At 42.5% G+C, this 22,159-nt stretch overlaps 1 protein-coding gene across 1 annotated transcript in view; it reads left to right on the top strand.

Annotated features, from left to right (window-relative positions):
* Window positions 1-22,159, top strand: part of PCCA (propionyl-CoA carboxylase subunit alpha) — a 364,039-nt gene that overhangs the window by 326,287 nt on the left and 15,593 nt on the right. The gene's annotated exons all lie outside the window — the stretch shown is intronic.

A 22,159-nucleotide genomic window follows, 5' to 3' on the forward strand; every position in this document is an offset into this window, starting at 1 on the left:
CATTATTCACAGTGTTCTTGCTTCTCATTTATGACTGCACAGTAAAGATAATATCTTTTACTGCTCTGCTGTCCAGTTTGTTGGGTTAGTTTGGGAGATAGTGCCAGTGACCTGGAATTGTGCCAACTTCCAAATAGCACCCTGTGTAACCACTGCTTTCACTTTAAAAGTAATTACTGCAGATTTTCTTATCTACCCTGAACATAACATGTATTTTTCTAATCCCGTAGTTTATTCTTCTAGGGCTTCCCACCGTAGTTTATTCTTCTCATATAAAAGGCAAATTTTCTTTAGATTTTTACACTTTAAAAAATTTTAAACTTACCTTGATATAACTCAAGACTTCTGGAAAAAGTTGCGAAAATAGTCCAAAGAATGTCCATATAATTTCATCAATTTCTCAAATGTTAGCATGTTACCGTGGTTGCTTTATCGTGTTCTCTCACTCTCTCTGTATGATTGTTTTTCTCTGAACCATTTCAGTAAGTTGCTAACAACACTTAAGTGGATATATTCTAATGAAAAGACAACTATTCCCTTATATAATCACAGAGCAGGAAATTAACATTGCTGCAGTACCATTGTCTAACCAATAAGCCTTTCAAATTTTTCTGGTTTTCCTACTGATGTCTTTTATAGCAAGAGAAAAAAAAATTCTTTTTTCCTGGTCCAGGATCTAATTCAGAATCACATTGCATTTAGTTTTCATGTCCTTTTAGTCTCCTTTAGTCTGGAACACTCCTTCAGTCTTTCTTTGTCTTTGATGATCTTTACATTTTTAAAGACAGGCCAGTTATTCTGTCACATGTCCCTCAATTTAGATTTGTCTGGTGTTCCCTCATCATCACATTAAGTTACACATTTTTGGCAGGGATAACATGGAAGAGATGCTGTGTCCTTCTCAGCATATCACATCAGGAGGAGGAGCATGTTTCTGTTTTCCCTGTTACTGGTGCCATTATTCTGATTACTTGGTTATAAGGTGGTGTTTGGTTTCTCCACTGTAAAGTTACTGCTTTTCCTTTTTCTGTTTGTCTGGTAAAGGAGATAGACACCTAAACTGGTAGTTTCAACATAATATGGTAGATAAGACCGACGGTTAGCCAGGGTGACATAGGAGCCAATAAGAGGAATTTGGGGAAGGCTCCTGACTTGATGACACCTTGACTGAGACTTAAGGAATGATTATGAGTCAGGCAAGCAAAGGAAAATGGGGAGAATATTCTAGAAGGATATGATACCACAAACACGGCCATGGAGCCATGAAACTGCATAGTGTGTTCAGGAAACTATGAGGGTTGGCAACTTGAGTTCTAGGATTAAATTCTCAGACCATGGAATTCCCAGGATGGAAATCTGAGAGCACAAGGTCTCATGGGAAGCTGGAAGCAGAGGCGGTGCTCTTTGTCTCTCAGGATTTGTGGGGTCCCTTTTTTGTCTCTGAATTTCATAGTCTTCTCTCCCCTAAATTACACAGAGCCAAAAATAGCAGAAAGATGGGGCCTTGGGGGCAGGGGGAGGAATCACAGTATTTGATAGTCACAGAAGTTATATCATTCAGATGTACATTTTATTTTATTGCCCTGGAAATCAATTTTCTTTTCATAGAAGATAAACATTATCTTTGCCAAGAATTGTCACTTTTTTCTCTCATTTTTTGAGTGTAAAAATTAATGAAAATAAAAATATGAAAAATTGTGCAAATGAAACAAAAAATTAACCTGATTTTGGCTTTGAAGTATATATCTGAGAAGCCGGCTATCCTTTAGCTTGAATAAGAAGTTAAAATTGTGAAATGGTAAAGCAGTGTAGCCTCTCTCTCTTCTCTGACACTCAGTCTATTAAAATTTTTTTTTTTTAAACTTTAGTGGCAACACATGCTGACTTACCCAGGCAAGGGGCAGCAGATACAGTGAAAGCAGCCAGGACTTTTCCAGGCTCCTGTCAACAAACTGACTCTCTAAGAGTCTTCAAATTAAATTCATACCAAGACGTTTCCTTTGTTCTCCTATCAGTGAGGTCATCTTTGCAAGGTGAACATTAGTGATACTGTCGGCAAGAAAAAGAGTATGAACCTCTGTCTAAATTTCAGTGATGTCTAGGCAGAAATAAATTTTCAAAAGAATTCCTTGAGGTTTCCAAGACCCCATAAATTTCTCTGTAGGGAAATTGTCAGGTCTGAGGCTCATGGCATTTGATTCTTCAGCATTGGGACTTCTCACAGCGGCCACTTTTTGCCTCCTCTGGCCCGCGTGGACTCGTGTGTAGCTTGGCCCAAAGATGATAGATTCTCTTCCTTTTTCATCTACAAAATTGAGTGTCTTCTATGTACCAGACACTGTGATCTCTACCTTCTGGAGGTTATTACTGTCTGTTGGAGAAGACACTAAAAAAGAGAGGGAGGCCAGCCACAAATCAGCAGCATCCATGCTCATGACTAAAGAGCCTTAAAAGGAAAGTGTTACAGTGTTCATGTGGCCAAATGTATTGTTTTAAAAATTGAGTTCAAATTCACATAACATAAAATTAACCATTAACCATTTAAAAAGGTACTGTTCTGTGGCATTTAACACACGAACAGTGTTATCATCTCTATCTATTCCCAATACATTTTTATCCCAAAGGGTACTCTGTACCCTCTAAGCAGTCACTCCTCATTTCCCTCTCTCCCCAGACTCTGGTGACCACTAGTCTGCCTTCTCTCTCTGGATCACCCTACTCTAGATGTTTCATGTAAAGGGAATCATATAATATGTGACTTTTTGTGCTGGGTTTCCTTCCCTTGGCATAATCTTTTTTGCGGTTCGCGTGTTGTGCCATATAGCAGCGCTCCGTTCCTGTTTATGGCTGAATAATGTTCCATCGCCAGCTGTATTCTTTAAGTATGTTTGAAAATTAACTCCTCCCTGTAGAACTGTTTCACAGTGGTGTTTCTGAGGTGGGAGCAGTTTGAAGACCCAGCTCCGTGATGTCGCACACTTCTTTGCGGTAGAGAAAAATGTCTTTTGCCCCACACCTTGCTGAAACCTTTCAACAAGGCACTGACTCACTTCTCTGCTTCTGAGAACTCGGCAGCGAGAGCCAGCAAGGCTTCCACCGGCATTGTGGGCAAAGTGATTGCTGTCACTTCATGACACGTGGAAAACCACGAGCTGGGATGACGGGGAGGCCTCCACTTGTCACAGGTAGAAATTAGAGGTGCAAGGTCTGTGCATAGAACACTGAGTTTGCTTCCATTGCTCAGCTTGGAACTGCTTCACCGGTTCTAAAATATCAGTAGCCTTTGCTCTTCCCAAAAGAGGCTTAGAAAATAAGATGTTTTCCTTTGTCAGCATCAGTGTTCACGTACTGGAGACACTAGAGCTTATCGCCCTGGGAGATGGTCGTCGTCCTATTGGGATGTTGGGCTGAAATAAATGGCTTATCTATCCATTCCTTGGGATATAAGATATTAGTAAAATAGTTGTAATTCTGATAATGATGACTTCCAATGTTTGACAGAGAAACTGTTCCTTTTTTTTTTTTTTTTTTTTTCCTGGCCCAGGCATCACTATTTCTAGGCCACTCAGCTTTATCCTCAGCTCTCTTGTACTAGGTGACCTCTTTTATTTGGCAGGATGATAGGCAAGGCATCCAGGATGCCTCAAGACAGACTTCATGTTGGGACAAGGAACATTTTAGTAGAGTTGGCTCCAGCCTTTTGTGCTGTGCTTTCTCCCAGGAGAGCGCAGTGGCCAGTGTTCCCGAGGGGGCTGACGCTCCGGCTTCCACACTTCCACTGCCAAGCACTTTGCCACAGAGTAGCACATTGGCCCATCATGTTGACAAGGGTAAGACCAGAGCTCATGTGAACTTTGTCATACTTCCTGATGTAAACAAATTTTAAATATATTTGACGTTTTCAACAAGTTTTTTCTTTCACAGATGATGATTTTCAAAACAACACAGAAGAAGCCAGGAAAAAATATTTTGTGTGTTTCTGAGTCACAGGTGGCCTGAGAGTTTACTGGAGGTGCTAGTATTTTATTGTCTCCCCAAGAGTTTTGAAGGCATATTCATTTAAATCATGTTTCTGTCATTCAGGGGGAATGAATAACAGATTCATTTTTAAAAAATAAGATAGACAATATTTGAAACCCATCTTCAAATCACTCTAGGTCTCAAATCACCTCTGAAGTTAACAGAAGTAAGAAATTTGGCAAGAATGGAGTCCTGTCCAGGAGAGGATCTAAACAATTCTGGTTCAATCCGTTTTCTCCTGGGGACTTTTTCAGATTGAGGTGATTAGTTTTAAAACAAATGGAGTTACTGGACTCTCCATATTCTAGTAAGGTTGTAGAAAGGTTGAAAGTTAAAAGTCAAACTTGTTCAGTGTATAATTTGCTCTTGCAGATGCCAGACCAAAGGCAACAGTGGTCTAGCACTACATTTGTTGTCATTTGTTGAGACTAGATAGAATTCTCCTTTAGGTATATTATAATTTTTTTAATATTAAAGTTTCTTTTCAAGGGTTTTGTACTTAATAAGTTTGTTCAATAACATATGTATTCCATTTGAAGTTACCTTGCCAACTTTTCTAGGACTTTTTAGCTTCCCCATAGTTTTTAATAAACCAAGAGATCAAATGAATACTGCCCCAGTTGCCCAGATATTGGACAGTTATGCCTGGTTTCAGTCCATCTAAAATGTGTACTCATTTAAAGAGAACCCCTCTCCAGGAGATACTTTGAGCCCAGTGCTGGTCTCCAACCTCAGAAGGTTACTTATGGAACCAGAGTCCTTCCACCTATATGAACGTGTTTCTTTTCCTCATCTCACCCTTCTAATAATGTATACGGTCTAACTCAGGGACAGCAACACTGAGGTCAAAGAAAAATTAGCGAGAGAGAGAAACTGTAGACACCAAAACTTTGAAACATCAAATAAGCAAGACTGAATACATGCAAAAGGTACATTAAAGATGTTCCTTCCGTGAACAGGGTTATTAGTCTGCTCAGACTGCAATAACCAAGGACCACAGACTGGGTGGCTTAAATAGCAGAAATTTATTTTCTCACAGTTCTGGAGACTGGAAGTCCAAGATCAGGGTGTCAGCAGGTTTGTTTTTGTTACTGAACTGAACTTGGGTCCACTCCCCCACCACACAGCAAAGCCAGTCTATTGACACCAGGTTGTGGTGAAGGAAGGTAGAGCGTTTATTGCACCATGCCAAGCAAGGAGAATGGGCAGCTAATGCTCAAAAGACCTGAACTCCTCGATGGCTTTCGGGGGAGGGTTTTTAAAGGCAACACTTGGGGTGAGAGTTGAAGCTTGTGGACTTTTTTTTGATTGGTTGGTGGTGAGGTAACAGGGTGATGTTTCAGGAATCTTAATAATCAACCTTCTGGTTTCCACCAGTCTGGATCAGCAGGTAGTCACCATCCTCCACCTGGGTTGGGGGGTGGGTATTAGTTTTTGCAGAACAGCTCAAAGATATGCATCAGATTGTTGTGTGTATCCTTTGAGGAGGAACTAGGATTCTGTTTTATTACTGAACTATTGTGTAAGCTGTCATTACTTTTTTTGCTTTACTGCTTTTCCTTTGTTTCTGCATTCCCTCGCTTCCCTTATTAGTAACAGAGTCTGTTCTTTGGAACTCAGGGAAGTCGTAAGAGCCTAAAGCCTTTTCCTTTTTTTTTTTTTTTTTAATTTTCTTGGCCGCTGCACAGCGTGTGGGATCTTAGTTCCCCCACCAGGGATCAAACCCACTCCCCTTGCATTGGAAGCATGGAGTCTTAACCACTGGACTGCCAGGGAAGTCCCTAAAGCCTTTTTCTACAGACAAGAAACAGGGAACACAGAGGGGCTTTTGTACTCCGGAGGGCCCTGCAGGGTCCTGCTGGGTTTCAGTTTCTTCTGCGACCTCTCTCCTTGGCTTGCAGATGGCTGTCGTTTTCCCTGTGTCCTCACATGGTCTTTCTTCTGTGTGGGTGCACTCCTTGTGTTTCTTCCTCCTCTTATAAGGGCACCAGTCCTATTGCATTGAGCCCTACCCTTATGACCTCATTTAACCTTAATTACCTCCTTAATGGCCCTGTCTCCACATATAATCACATTGGGGGTTAGGGACTTCAACATGTAGAATTTGGGGAGACAGTTCACTTCATGACAAGAGTCATGGCAGTATTTACCATTCACAGGGCACTTTGTGTGCTGCAAATTGTGCCAGACAATTCACATACGTTATCTCATTCAAATCTTAAAATAGACCTATAAGTTTTCTTACACAATTAAAAAAAAATTCTATAAGACAAGCAATATTCTCCCCCTTCTGTTGGTTGAGGAAATGAGACTAGAAAGTGAGGTGACAATCATAGGCCGCACAAAGTCAGAAACAGCCCCAGTTTTATGAAGAAAGAATATGTTAGAAGATTTTTCTAGCTAGAACAAGAGTCAAAGAAGCAGTGTAGTTCTCCCTAGTTCAGCTGAGTCTAGGGAGAGAAAGGCTTCTCAGTGGACATGAGCTAAGGTCCTTGCTATAAACAGAATGATTGCTTCCCCACCCAAGTTTATATGTTGAAACCTAACTTCCAATGTGATGGTATTTGGAAGTGGAGCATTTTGGAGTTGACTAGCACATGAATGGGATTAGTGCTTTATAAAAGGGACCCCAGAGGGATCCCTTGCCCCTTCTACCATTATGAGGAATCAGCAAAAAGATGGCCATCTGTGAACCAGGAAGTGAGTCTCACCAGACCCCAGATCTGCCAGTGCCTTGATCTTGGATTCCCAACCCCCAGGACAGTGAGAAACCAGTGCCTATCATTTATGCGCCATGAGTCTATAGTATTCTGTTACAGCAGCCCAAATGGTCTAAGATAGTCCCATTAGAAAGGCTGTTCCAGTAGTGGAGAAGGGTGTCTTGTGTCCATGCTTCTCCAAGTGTGGCTCCTGGGAACCTGTTAGAAATGCAAGCTCCAACCCAGTCCTGAATGGAAACTCTGGAGGTGGGGCCCAGCACTCTGGGTTTTAACGAGCCCTCCAGGCGAGTTTTGATGCTTCTGATTTGAAAACCGCTGCTCAAGCTAACTTAGTGGAAAGCATTGCCTTTGGTCAGCTGATGCGCCTTCTGCTCATTCCATATTTATCAAACAACCACTGACCATAATTTATGTACCACACTACAGTTAGGGGGTGTGCTAGTTCCCTTTATAAATATATTTCTGATTGTAGATTCGTAAGATGGTTTACACATCAGTTTCTTGTGAGCTTGACAGTGAAGCCGTCTAGCTGAGAATGATCCATTCTAAGCTTATTGGAGGAAGTGTGGTTTCTAAACCTGTGTAATGGAGGCCCAGAACCTGATTCAGGATGGCTTCACTAAGGTAGATGCCATGGAGTGAGGCTGCTCGATGGCAGCCACCCCATCCCATCTTCCTGGGACTCTCTCTTTCCAGTATTTGCAACCCAGAGCAAAGAACTGCAGGTCAGCAAAGAATATCTGAGATTCAGTACTCCTGGTCTCCAGATTATACAAGTGAAATATTTCTAGCGTTATTTCACAGCTACTGTGTAGCATTATTTAACAGTAATGGTAAAAGTTAGGTAGACCTTTTTCAACTTGATTAGACAGCTATCACTTACAAATTAGTCCACAGGGAAAAAGATCTTCACTTCTTTGACTAAACGTCTCGGTGATTGCTTTTGGCATTTCTGGGCTTTCAGACTCTAAATCACTGAGTGGTGACAATTTGTAAATTTAAGAGAACTTTATGATGATTGGTATGAACATTAGTATTTGAGACAATATGCACTTTTATGCGGGTGAAGGACAGAGACTTCCAAGAAATTATCATGGAGTCATTGCAACCAGGCAGAGTTATCTGTTACATACAGATAACAGATCACGCTGTTGGGGATCATTAGAAAAAGAGGAAACAAATTTGAGAAAAGGAGAGGGAGGTAGAACAGATGGCAGAATGCGTGATTTGTCCATGCAGTGTTGGGAAGGGTTGGAGAAGCTGAGCCGGGAGCATCCCCAGGGCCTTCAGGTCATATTTACAACTGGGCTTATAATTCTTGGGGACAAGGGAGCTGAGCCCTGGGTAAGAGGGCCTGACGGGGCCAGCTGGGGCTCTTCGGAGACATTCTGGAGTTGTCCAGGGCCGAGTTTGTGTGTTACAGAGGGGGTTGGGGATTTTCCCTCTGCTTCAGATGAGCTAAGCCTGTGAAAAGAAAAAGAAGTGACCTAAAGTTCTTTCTGTCTTAAACATCCTTGTGTTTAAAAGTTTACAGAGTGAGTCAAGGATGGCAAATGGCAAAACATCATGGATTTCCCCCTTTTCAGATAGGCTGACATCATTGTTGTATTTTACCCAGTGTAAAAGCATTTATAAACATGGATGTGAATGTTTATGTTTTTATAGATTTATGTGAGTAGATTTCTCAATACAGATTATTACTATGACTTCTGGGGAGTGAGATTGGAGGAGAGAGGGGCTTGTTAGCTTGTTCTGCACACCTCTTATATTGTAGGACTTGTACAGCCAGCCTGTAACTGTTAAGTCCATAAAATACATCTTAAATTTTATAAGAGCTTTCAAGGTTCACTGAGTCCCCAGTTCTCTTTTCCTAGTAAATCTCAAGTTCCTCAAATATGACTTCTCCTGCCATGCGGAATTGGAAACACAGACCCAAAGTCTGGGGAAAGATTTTGGTAGTCGGATCAGCATAGGTAGGGTAAAGTTTCTGGTCAGGAGAGAACTCAGGAGGATTGAATAGAAGGCCAAATTATTAGGCTGACAATTTTATCAGAGGAAATTCCAAGTGAATTTCCGTGAGGATTAATAAGCTATGTATTTGTGAGATATGTGCTCTTTGAGAGAGATTTAGGTCCTTGTGTTTTCGTTAATTCTAGACCTACCCAGAACAGAGCAGCCTCCAGTGTCTTCCCAGGGAACACGCCCAAGAATTCTGGCGTCTGAATTCTGACTTTTGAGATATTGTGATATAAATAAGAAGTATGTGTTTGGTCTTTGTCCCATTCTGGCACAGAGCTCCTAAAACCCTTGGAATTTCCTAAGTGAAATGAGTGATAAAGGTAAAAGGAGTGTCTTTTGTGATTTATAAGGAGCCCCTCTCAACCACACGGGAGCTTAGGTTAATGCCCCGAGGTGGAGGGCTGGTAGGCAGGGAACCAGCCAGGGATTGAAGAGTTGGAGCTCTGAGCCTCACCCCCAGCCTCGGGGAGGGGAGAGAGGCTGGAAGTTGACTTTATCACTAATGTCCAGTGATTTACTCCACCCGTGTCTGTGTAATGAAGCCTCCATTTAAAAACTCTCTTAACCGAAGGGGTTTGGAGAGCTTCTGGATTGGTGAACATGTGGAGGTGCCGGGAGGGGACACACCTGCAGAGGCATGGACGTGCTGTACCTCTTCCCCCTGCTTTGCCCTAGGCATCTCATATCTGGCTGTTCCTTTGTATCCTTTTTGTAATAAACCAGTAATCCAGGAAGTAAGCTGATTTTGAGTCCGGTGGGCCATTCTGACAAATTATTGAAACAAAGGAGAGGGTTGTAGGAACCTCCAGTTTATAGCCAGTCTGTCAGAAGCACAGGTGACAACCTGGACTTGCAGTTGGCGTCTGAAGTAGGGGGCAGGCTCTTGAGACTGAGCCCTTAACCTGCGGAATCATAGCATCAGAATTGAATTGAATTGTAGGGGCACCCAGTTGACATTCAAAGAGATCTGGGGAATTGCTTTGCCGGGGGTGGGGTGGGGTGGGGTGGGGGGAATGCCCACACATTTGGTGGCCAGAAATATTCTGAGCAGAGTAGAGTATGAAAAAGAAGTGGGTTCTTTTCCCTTTTACTTAATTTCCCCTCTATCTGTAGACATGTATTAGTAATAAAAACAACAAAAACAGTAGTAATAATGGCCATTAAATACTAATGTGGCATTTCCTGTGTTTTGAGCATTCCTCATAAAAGAATTCACTTAATCCTCATAACAGCCTTTTGGAATAGTTTGAAAAGGATAGGTGTTAACTCTGCTCTAAATGTTTGGTAGAATTCTCCTGTGAAGCCATCTGGTCTTGAACTTTTGCTTGTTGAGAGTTTTAAAGTTACTGATTCAGTTTCATTCCTTGTGCTTGGTATGCTCGTATTTTCTGTTTCTTCCTGGTTCAGTCTTGTCCCTTTCTAAGAATATGTCCATTTCTTCTAGGTTGTCCATTTTATTGGCATATATTGATAGTTATTCATCATATCCTCTTACGGTCCTTTGCATTTCTGTGGTGGTGGTTGTAACTTCTCCTTTTTCGTTTATGATTTTATTGATTTTTGGGCCCTCTCCCTTTTTTCTTGGTGGGTCTGGCTAAAGGTTTATCCATTTTGTTTATCTTTTCAAAGAACCAGCTTCTAGGTTTATTGATCTTTTCTGTTATTTTTTAGTTTCATTTATTTTTGCTCTGCTCTTTATGATTTCTTTCCTCCTACTAACTTTGGGTTTGTTTGCTCTTCTTACTCTAGTCCTTTGGGTTTAAGGTTAGGTTGTTTGCGATTCTTCTTGTTTCCTGAGGTAAGCTTGTATTGCTATAAACTTCCCTCTTAGAACTGCTTTTTTTTTGCCGTGTCCCATAGGTTTTAGAACATCGCGTTTTAATTTTCATGTGTCTCTAGGCACTTTTTGGTTTCCTGTTTGATTTCTTCAGTGATCCGTTGGTTGTTTCTCACAACCTTTTGTCGTAGGCACTATTATGATCCGCAGTTTATAAACAGGAATTCAAGATGTAGAAAGTTTAAGTTCTGTTTCCAGGCTCCTAGGTGGGGGAGTTAGAAGTCTTAAGTGTCTGACTCCAGATCCTAAAAGTTAAATCATTGTTCTTCCCTGAATCCCAACCTGGGAGGGTTTCTTTAAGAGCGGGGCTAAAATCAAAAAGCCTGCCTCATATTGATCACATCCTTCGTAAGACTCATTTACATTTATATTTGTATTTATATTTATGTTGTGTCATTCATGAATGTCTTTTCTCTGGCCAGATTATGGTGTTTGAGGTCAGGAGCCACTTTTCCCCCTGTTTATTTTGTATACTCATGTTGCCCAGGTATGCTTGATAAATGTTTTTGAGTGGATGAACCAAACTGTTTCTCTAGTTCACCACGCACCTCTTTAAGTCTCTAAGGCAAGGATAACCACAGAGTCCTGCACTGCCTGATCTAGAAGCTCTCTTAATACCAAAACCAACTTACTTTCTTTGATCTTAGAGTCAGATGTGTTTGCAAAATTGAATGTTCGTTCCCAAATGTGGAACCACAGAGCTAGAACTATAACAGTTAGAAGTTACTGATCCACGATGACAATCTGAGATGTTTGAGAAGGAGACGGGAAATAATATTTGGTGAATAGTTACTGTCAGGCATTTCCTAGTTACTTTGCAAATCTTTGTTGATTTAATCATTTAATTATTATCTTGATTTTATAAGTGAAGAAATTTGTTCTGAGGAGTTAGGTCAATAGGCCAAAAGGTGATGTCAGACTCAGGTCATTTGGCTTCAAAGACTTGTGTTTTTCACTTTTGCCATTTCCAGTGCAACAGCCATACCTCCTGTTCCCTCGACTGGCACATGGCTTTTCAGGTCTCACCTACCTTCAGTGTTGTATGTTCTTTGTAGTGCACAATGTGTAGCATGTCAGAAGTCCATTTAGTAGCCCTGGTTATGTCAGAATTCTAAGCTGTAAAATTGCGAAGCAGTAGAGACCCTCTGACAGAGATCATTCCCAGTAGTTTGGACCAGTGGTTGCTGGGCTGTGTAGGGAAGGAAAACTTCCTCTTCTGTCTTCTTTCATTCAGTGCCTAGAGCCTTGTAAATTAAACTAACAAGGCAGATTAACAAGAGGGGGAAAAGTAGATTATATTACGTATACATGGGAGTTCATAAAGAAATGTCGCTTGAGGCAGTGAGAATTTGGGGCTGTATACCATCTCAACAAAGGGCAATACAGTGTGGAGAAGAGGTTAGACAAAGGGGTTTGGGGCTTCTGGGGTAGGGTAAGTTGTGAGAAGATAACTAGGAAATGTGTGATTTTAAAAAGGCTGTTTAGTCAGGTTTATTATGCAGAGAAGAGTCCTCTCAGGTGATAAGAGTTGTCTTTGGAGTGGTGGCTCTCCTGGTGTGGGAGAGGGAGACACCTTTACAAAGGACATTTATGTCCAACTTTTAGACAGGAAGGGGAGGATAGAGAGCTAATTGCTTTCAGCTCAGAAGGGGCTTATTGGGGGAGGCATGTGCTGTGATTCTCTGTAGTTGTTTTCTGCTCTGATCTTCTCGGTCAGCAGTTTACTACGTGGTCGCACTGTCATCTGGAGCTTTGTTTGCTTTATCTTTACATGTTTTACTTTCTGCATTTCTGACCCATATAAGCCAGCATTTTGGTGTATTAGATTCTGAGTTTCTTCAGTGAATGCGTAATAGCAAAAATATTTTGTCATTTAAAAAATCCTTGTAAAGTCAGAGCATTGTTGAAGAGCGCCTGGCATTGGCCCACTTCCCAGGCCTCTGGTGCTCAGACTCAGCACTGAAGAACTTGCAGGGGAAGGCCAAGCTCCCCAAAGTCTTTTCCCCAAAGTTTGCTTATTCTGCACCCTGTAGACAGCATTACTTTAACTTGAGATGAACAAAGAATAATTCACAGAGAAGAGGGGTGGGGACATAGCAAAATGGTACACTTCCCTACCTGTGTGCTTATTTACATAGTTGTGGGTTTTTTTTTTTTTTTTTTTGGCTGCGTTGGGTCTTCGTTGATGCACACAGCATTTCTCTAGTTGCGGTAAGCGGGGGCTACTCTTCATTGCAGTGCATGGCCTTCTCATTGCAGTGGCTTCTCTTTGTTGTGGAGTATGGGCTCTAGGTGTTAGACCTACGCGGTCTCCTAGGAGTTTCGACTCGCCCAGGAAACAACAAGAGTCGGAAGCCGATGCAAAACGCAAGAGGTTTATTGAAGGCCGGTGCACCGGGGTTCCTTGGTCCTCACGCAGGAGGTCGAAGAAGGAACCCCTTTTGGGCGCGAATATGTCAGTTTTATAGGTTCCCATTTCCCCGTATGTAAATTATAGATTTGGTTGTGTTTTCCTGCTGATTGGTCCCGGCTTAGGCTTGGACCAGAGAGGGAACTTGTCCCCAGCTTCCTGATTGGTCTTTGACAGACACCTTTTTTACATTTTATCTCCCTCCTTCTCGGAAGGGGGCCGGACATCCTGGAAATTCACCCATTGTCTAAGAAGCCCCTATTGTCTGGAGAGTTCTTAATCATTAGCTGGAACAATGTCCCTCGAGTCCCACATAGGCACATGTGCTTCAGTAGTTGTGGCACACGGGCTCTAGAGCACAGGCTCAGTAGTTTCAGCGCACGGGCTAGGTTGCTCCACGGCATGTGGGATCTTCCCCAGCCAGAGCTCGAACCCACGTCCCCTGCATTGACAGGCAGATTCTTAACCACTGTGCCACCAGGGAAGTCCCCATAGTTGTGTTTTTATAACATTTCCTGTAAGCTGATGCTGCCCTAATTATAGATTTTCAAGAGAATGTTTCGTTGTACCCCAAATTATACAGTGCTTTAAAAAGGCACCTTCTTTAACTGGTTTACCAAATACCTTATAAACTCGTAATTACATAAAGCAATTCAGGGTGCAGAATAGAAACAGCCTGTAATGTTAACAGATGTTAGCTGGTACTATTTGGGTACAAGGCTTTCAAAGATCTATAGTATTTTTCTTGCGTAGAATAGAAAGAAATGACTCATTATAGTCCTAACGTGTCACGGAGGCTCCTGATCAAACAGAACGCACATGTTCTACTTTGTGAGTTCTGTACAGTGTACTGTCAATGGACTTGCCTTTGTGGATGGGAAAGTGCCACTTATCCCAGCAAATTACCTTTGTGGCATATGTTAGACAGCTGTGGGCACCTGGGCGAAGCAGAGGCTGGGCGCCTTTATCAGGGCACACCTGCACACAGCGTCCCACGGCGCCCAGCTCCAGGGAAGTTGTCCCATTAACAGACTCCTTCAGGAACCCGCTGATGACTTGCTTTCCAAGCTCCCCTTCCCTGCAGACCGGGAGTGGGGCTGGCTCCCCGTACAGTAGTTTTTCTTCTTTTCCATCATTTTTGGGTTTGTATTAAGACACAAGTGTTTCAAATTACAAGGAAAGTAACCTCAGTGGAGCCCAACTGAGGAAATCAATCCTATTATTAAGTGCTGGATTTAATGTTTAATTAATTTCAATTTAATTTTCAGCACTATTGTTAAAAAAGGAAAGTTGCTTATCTTAGGATATTAGAATTGGAAGGACCCTTGTGATTAAAACACACAATAAGAAAACTCAGGTTAGATTTTTGCATTGTTGACCAGCATCCCCTCTCCAGAGGATGTTGTGTTTTAGGAACTAGCTGGAGATGTACACAAACTTACTAACTCATTTCATCGAAGTTTTGATATTAGCCTTAAGTTTTTTTCTGGAAACCTTTCCGTTTTTAGCCAGCATTTTGAAAGGTGAGTTGCTGAAATGGACTTCATGCATTTTTGTTGTTTTATTTTGTTAGAATGTACCTCCCATCTCTATTTTTGTGATTCTTCCCTCAAACACTGCCCTTAATGAGATTGTTGCTTACTGACGTCGAGGCTCCTTGTGGCGCATTGAAGTTCAAGAACCAACTTAGCAGTTAAAAAAATGAAACCTTGAGGCTAGATTGATTCATAAATGTAGCTGGAAAGTGTTGAAAGTGACACATTATGTCACTGCAGCATATTGACAGTGTCAATTGCATGTCCTTAAACAGCTAACCTAACTGAATGATTTACTTTGTGTTTAACTGCCTTTTTCGATTAAAGGGAGCAAATGCTGAGGAACTGGGACGCAATATCAGAAGCCATATATTTTCTCCTGTTAACACCAGCGTCGCTGACCCACAAGTGAGGGGTGTGTTGGAGTTTTGCTGTAGGCTGGGCTACTCTAGTTTAAGTGGTCTAAACAAGTGATTAATGATCAGGAGCGGGCCCTTACCCTGCTTCCAGAGCTTTCCTTCAGTGCGTTTCCATTTCTGTCACCTTGCTGCACGCTTGGGAGGCCTTATGTCAGAGTAGCTCACACTCTTTGCTGGCATTTGTTTCCATTTCAAGGGCCCTTGATGTTCCTTCAGAGTTGCTTTTTTTTTTTTTTTTTTAAGTATTATTTAGCATTATGACCCAGACCTTAAACTGTGGACTTGGCAGTTGTAATACAGGTGTTCTGTTGCTCCCAACCAAGGAGCTGCCGGATTTTTCCCCCCAAGTTGCAGAGGTGATAACTTGAACGAGACGTTCTAGTTTCTTGGGACCTTGTTTTGTTGTCTTGCACGTTAATATGGTATTTGTATTTCACAAGGCTAAACCGTATATAGTATTTCTTAAATGTGCATTTGCAATAGATGGATATATTAACTGTTACTATCAAGTTGAGAATTTGAACTATTAACTTTACTATAATAAAATTTTGTTATAACGGTGCTAATTACTAAGCAGCTGAATTTGTGAAAAAGTGCACAACAGTAATTTGCACCTTATTCTTGCTTTGCTATTAAAAAAAAATTGTGAACACTTGAGCTTCTGAAGAGCACGTTTATCTATGGATCTTTAACAGCTGGACTTCTTGAGTATAGCATTTGGTGTCTGTATTTGTGCTTCTGAGATGCACTGATAAGAGCTGTTGCGTGCTGAATGGGACATTTTAACAAGGAAGGAACAGCATTTTAAATCACTATGTGCTTTTGTTTATTATTTTTTTCTAGTTTTAGGGAAAAAAAAAACAAGAATAAAGATCTCGTTCCTCCCTATCGATGTGAAATCACGAACTGCAGTAGTCGGATTTGAGTGTTTTGGTGATGGCATTGCCATTGTTTCAATGGCAGATAAAAATGGTTCTCTTCTGTTGGCTTCACATCCTCAGTAAATGCTTCTACATCATTAAAATCTTATTGAAATGGGAGGGAAGGGGGCAGCGTACAACCTTTAAAAAGAGTGAGACATAGACATAGGACGAGACAAAAACTGGTTAGAACCAACTAGGTCCAAGATGGCGGAAGATTGGACTTCCAGTAAATCCTTAAACCTCATTATACGCTCATGGTAATACATTAGCATGCTAAACCACACGCCCACCAGCACCATGGCAGTTTCAAGGCCCACCATCAAAGATCAAAAAGTGGGTGGTGGCCCACCTCCTGGAAATCTCCGCCCCTTCCCCCGAATAATCCTCCCACTCATTAGCCTATGAGATTACCCAGCCCATAAAAAGTAACCACCCCATATTTCGGGGCCTTTCTCCTTCTGAGATGGCCCACACTCTGTGGAGTGTGTTTCTCCCAAGGCCATTCTTGCCTTTTGAGACAGACTGCATTCTGTCTGTGGAATGTGTATCTCTCTAAATAAATCCATCTCTCTTTTTTTTTCTTTAACATCTTTATTGGAGTATAGTTGCTTTATAATGTAATAAATCCACTTCTTACCTATCACTCTGTCTCTCACTGAATTCTTTCTGCGATGAGACTTAAAGAACCTGAGCTTCATTAAGTCCTGAGACGAGATGTGTGATCTCAATTAAAAGACCGTGATTTCAAGTCCCATCTGAGTTGTGCGGTTTAATTTTCACACCCCTAAACCAGCACAGGTTTGTTTTGTATTTTGCTTTGGTCTATAAGAACAACCTCAAGTCTTGGGAAAAACTTGTTTTTGCCCTGTGGATGTGTCAGAACATCTGCTTCAGGTAGTTTCCAAGTGTTACTTAGTAACCTATGATCCAAAAACCCTGTTAGGGTGCTCCAACTATTTGAAAACTACACGTTCCGTATTTTTATAGGTGTATATTCAGATTAATTCCACCTGCCTCTTATTTGGATTTCTGGCAGCTAGGAACTTTTAAAAGGAATTTGTGTTTTTAAAAAGAAATGCGAAAAATTAAATTTTCTTCCCTGATTCAAGAGTTCTTCTGTACTTTTAAGAGATCCTGTTCATGGGCAGAAAGGAGAGGTTTCAAAGGAACCTCATCTCCATATGGTTTTACTCGATAATCCTTTATCCAGCATCTTCGGCCCTCATTCCTTTGCTTTCTTGCCTGTGGCTACATTTCTATCTCTGCATCAATTAGCACAGTGATTTATACAACAAGCAAGCAGTTTAGAGGTAATGGTACACAATTAACATCTCATTCCACCATAAAGGGTATGCTAAATACCCCAGTCATTGCTTTCTCTGCCTGGAATTGAAATAAGTGTTTGTCCTAATTCATATGCTATCTGATGTGAAGTGGGCCTGCTTTGTACTGCACTACACCATTAATCTAATTATAGATAGCTGCAAATGAAGTGCTGTCTGAGCCGGGAGATTGAAGAAAATAGCCTTTTGTCATTTAGCATGACTCTGTGAAGCAAGATCACACTTTACAGGGCAGTACTGCAAAGTGGAGATCTCAATAATATTGCTGCCTGTTGCATCTTTTCTAATTACAACAGCATTGTAAACACAACTGGGTGCTGATATAAATAGAGCTGTAGATATGCTGTCATGTGGGTTGTCGGAGAAAGTCCTCCGAGTGCTGCTGGATTAAATGATGCATCCTTGATTGACAGCTACCTTGAGACCGTACCGATGGAGCTGTCACAGCGTTATGCTAACAGGCCGGCCCGGTGACTGTGGCGGTGCCAGGCGCTCTAACTGCTGTCTCTTCATTCCCCCTTCTTCGCCTGGGTGCACCTCCAGCAGGACAGCGCCAGCTTCAATTCTGTGTGCTTTCAGTATTGTTTCATGAACATTTTTGTTGGTTTGGTTTTGTAGGGCCTGATGCTGAATGAAGTAGAGGGGGAATGTATTTTGCCTGGCTTGGAACCCTCGCTTTGTTCGTCTGCCAGTGTTAATTATGTATCCCACGAAGACTGTAGGAAAGGAAAACAAGGTTGAATTACAGTTCTAATCCCACCTAAATGCTTTATATCTTGTGGGGTTGGTTTTTTTTTTTTCCTATTTTTCTGAAACACCGATGTTTTCAAAGATGCATCCTCATTTTTGCATCTAGTCATTTCTGTCACTTTAAAAACATTGACAGTTTACCTCTGGCTCAGAGTTAGGAAAGTAGACTTTTAGAGGAGCATTTGAGTGTTAGCTCACTGCCATGCGGTGGAAATGAAGACACAGCTTAAGGGTTGGAGACCCTTGGGGCAGAAGGTGTAAAACTTTGAATGAGAAGAGATCCTTGTATTTGAAGAAAGGTTTTTGCCACCTTACTTAGTGAAGGTCGATGTACGGTCTAAGGCCAGTGCTTCAGGATGTTAAGGTAATTGATGAAAAGTAATTACAGTGAAGCTTCATCATTTATCCTTGAGTCCGTGTTGGCTGAGCGGACCCACAGGCGATGTGAAAAAGCATGAGCAGTGCATCAGCTGTGTGCTCCTCATCGTGGGGAGAATGACGTAGGGAAGAAAACTGGAGCTGAGCCTACTTCACGAGGAAAGACAGGAGAGAAATCACGACTGAAAAAACGCATAAACAAACTGGACGCACTCCTCTTGGGGGGGCCCCCAGACCCCTGAGTCTCACAAGCACGTGAGCACGTGGGATGTGTTACACCGCTGGTAGATCTGGAGGCCTTGGGGAGAAGTAGGGATTTAAGCCCCATGAGGAGATGCATGTGCTAAACTAACACGACACCAGCAGGACGGTGTGTCGTGTGACCATCTGAGGCAGCGTGTCCACCATGAGGGCTCTTTGCTGCCCCGGGGCGCTGAGTGGGGTGTGTGCAGGGCACGGCTGGGCATGCCCACTGGCAGGATGTTTTCGTTAACCAAGTCTGGTTAAAAAGCCATCTCTCCCCCCAAAACCAGGACTGGCCCTTTCCTCTGCCAGCAGCCGCCCGGCTCTGCCCCCCACCTTTTCCCCGTGGTCAGGTTCCCTGTTAAGAGCTGCATGTTCATTTTTGTAACAGTTCCATTGTGTTCCTTTTAATTGTCCATCTCTTATAGTTTTCTTCCTGATCCTTTTTACGTCTGGTATGATTTTTCTCTCTTTCTTTTGAACTTTTTGGGAGAAATTTTCTTGTTAGACATGGTTTTACATTGCAGACACCACAAAATTAATTTGCTTAGAAGCCGGGCCTGGGGTTATTTGACCATAGCTAGGTTATTAGGTAAGGCCTCTCTCCCGCCTGTTGGTGCCCTGTGGGTCGGGGAGCTGGAGCCCGGGAGCACCTGCTTACATTGCGAGGTGTGTTTTCAAGAATTTAATCATTTGACTGTGGTTTGGAGAGCACCTCCCTACACCCCCGGGGTGAGGTTCCATCCTCATGAGCCCGGGAGCAGCTCAGCTTCCGGCCCCACCAGCAAGCAGGCTCGAACCCTGATTGCTGACATCTCTCCAGACCTTGCAGAGGGAGTGCCTCTGGCTTCTGCCAGGATTGTGCTTCTCTGTCCCGTCAACGAGCCTTTAACATCTTGGCCTCCCACCCCCAAAACATCGAGTTGGTGGTCTCTCTGCTTGAAAACAATAACAACAACAACTGAAAATCAAAACTCTCCAGGAAAGTTCTAAGGAGCCCATGAGGAATATTCAAATACTTAACATAAAATCAAAGCCTGCACAGGTCACGGGGCATTTTCCTGAAATCTCTCACCCCGTTGGCTACTCTGCCCGTGCCCCCTAAGAATTCAGAGGAACCAATAAATAGCAGTTTTGATCATAAGCTCTGACAGCCCTAGTGTACATTCTTAAATGACTTCTTCTCTGAGGCATCGAAAAGCTTTTACGGTTCTCACCAGGCAGTTCATTCTGATGGGCCCATATGCTGCTCTCCGCTCAGCTCCCATCCTGGCCTGCGCCCCGTGCCCCGCTGCACCGCCAGCCAAGGGGTTGTTTCCAGAAGCCGTGTTTGTGTGGGCACGCTGAAGGTCAGGGCAACATCAAAGGTAGTCTTAAAAAGAGAACCTTCTCTCTGCCGCCGCTTTTTATATTCAGAAAGGTCATGTCTCAGCCAACTATGTGCAACAGGGCCTCTCCTGAGGCACTTACGCCGTTGTTATTTTTTACTTGTGATTACAATAAGTCGCTTATCCCCCAAACAGATTTAAGAACAATAAACAAATACAAAAGGAAAAGGAACATCTCATCAATAACAAAGGCTGCATCTGAAGGCATTGAGTTTTGTGACTCTTTTACATCTCTTTCCAAGCAAAGCAGGAGTCCTACAGAGAAAGGCATCCAAAGATATGAAAATTATAAAAATAGTAAAAGGATCCAGTTTGAGTCAGGATCTTGTCATTTCTGGGGAGACATGGAGCTTGGGACAGTCTTAGCATTTTATTTCTATTAAGGCTCGTTTGTGATATAGCTAAAATTAGTTTTTAAGGGTATATATCCACGGTGGTGAAATGTGATAAGTCATATTGTCCTCAGTGTAGAAAGATACTTTCCCTGAGTTCACATTTTGAAGTCAAATTGTGCGAAAAACAAGAAGAAAAAAGATCTGTACGCTCCGGGGAAAACCAGCCAACTGGGCCCAATGCTGAGCAGTCACGAGGAGGAGCTGCACAGGGTGGTGCCAGCCAGGAAAGTAACTTTTTTTTGTTGACCTCGATGCTTCTAGTGATGTTGGATTTTCTTCTCCAAGGCAGACAGAGCACAGATACTGAAACTGTGCAATTTGGCACGACGATTATATTCTCCCCTCTCCCTGTAGCCCCCCTCCCATAGATTTAATGAAGGACTCTGAGGTACAATTCGTCGTTGATAAATAGCCCCTCTGCCTAGAATGTTTATTAGACTGACAGCAGAATGCACTCTCCTTGCTTTTTTCCCTCACCACTTATGACTCAGATGAATCTTAATAGGAGCAAAAAGCTTTTATTTGCACTGTAATTTCACTTAAGGATCATATCCTTCCGAAACTGGCAGACACTTACTTGTACGTCTTGATTGCAAAACACACTCAGGAGTAAAGAAACATGCAAAAGATGTTATTATTCAACCTGTCACAGTGTCGCAAACCTGCTTGGAACTGAGGCCATCGAAGCTCTTCTGTGGACCCTCCCGCCACGCCTTTTGAAACCAGGCCCCGTAGAGAGCACACTTAAGAGATTTCATCGCCCCTGGACAGAGTTAAGGGTGATTCCATTTTGCTTGTGCCTCCCTGCCATCACGATGCCCACAGGAGGCTTTGAGTTACAGCAGTTTTTTCCGAACAAAATGGAGCTCTCTGGATACTGCATCTGTCTTCCCCCAGGGAAATGCACTTTGGTAGAAATTTGAAAATCTTCAGGTGGTGGTTCCAACTTCACCAAGTAACACTTCCTCCAGCCATGTTATTTTATTTCTGTTTGAACAGAGCAAACTGTGGCTCATGTGTTTATTCACAGAGATCTAGGATTTTTCCCGCCAGGCAGAAATTCCCTTTATTAGAAATGTTCTGTTTGACTGAACTGCCTTTAACGTACCCCTCATTATTTGAGAGCCACCTACAAAATGTGCCATTAAAGTACTGGGCTGTGCAGATCTTTTTTTTTTTTTCTTTAATTTATTTTTATTTTTTAAATTAATTTATTTTTGGCTGCGTTGGGTCTTTGCTGTGTGCGGGCTTTCTCTAGTCGCGGCGAGCGGGGGCTTCCCATTGCTGTGGCTTCTCTTTGTTGCGGAGCAGGGGCTCTAGTCGTGCGGGCTTCAGTAGTTGTGGCGCGTGGGCTCCGTAGTTGTGGCTCGCGGGCTCTAGAGCGCAGGCTCAGTAGTTGTGGCGCACGGGCCTAGTTGGTCCGCGGCATGTGGGATCTTCCCAGACCAGGGCTCGAACCCGTGTCCCCTGCGTTGGTAGGCGGATTCTTAACCACTGTGCCACCAGGGAAGCCCTGCAGATCGTGTTTCTGTCAGTGGTTTTAAAATCTAGAATTATTGCCTCTTAGTGCAGAGGATATTCACATTATATTTCACCTCTATCAACTATAACCATCTTGTTACATTGGAAAGAGCACGTAGTGTTGTGCCTAAAAAGAAAAGCTAACTTTTTCGATCGTGAACATAACATTTTATGCCACTGGAAAAAATGTGCGTTTTTAAGTATTATTTTGCCCAAAATGAACACCAAAAACCCTTTGTCTTAACTTACTGATACATA

This window comes from Leucopleurus acutus, assembly GCF_964270905.1.
Source record: "Leucopleurus acutus genome assembly, chromosome: 18".
Lineage (NCBI taxonomy): Eukaryota > Metazoa > Chordata > Mammalia > Artiodactyla > Delphinidae > Leucopleurus > Leucopleurus acutus.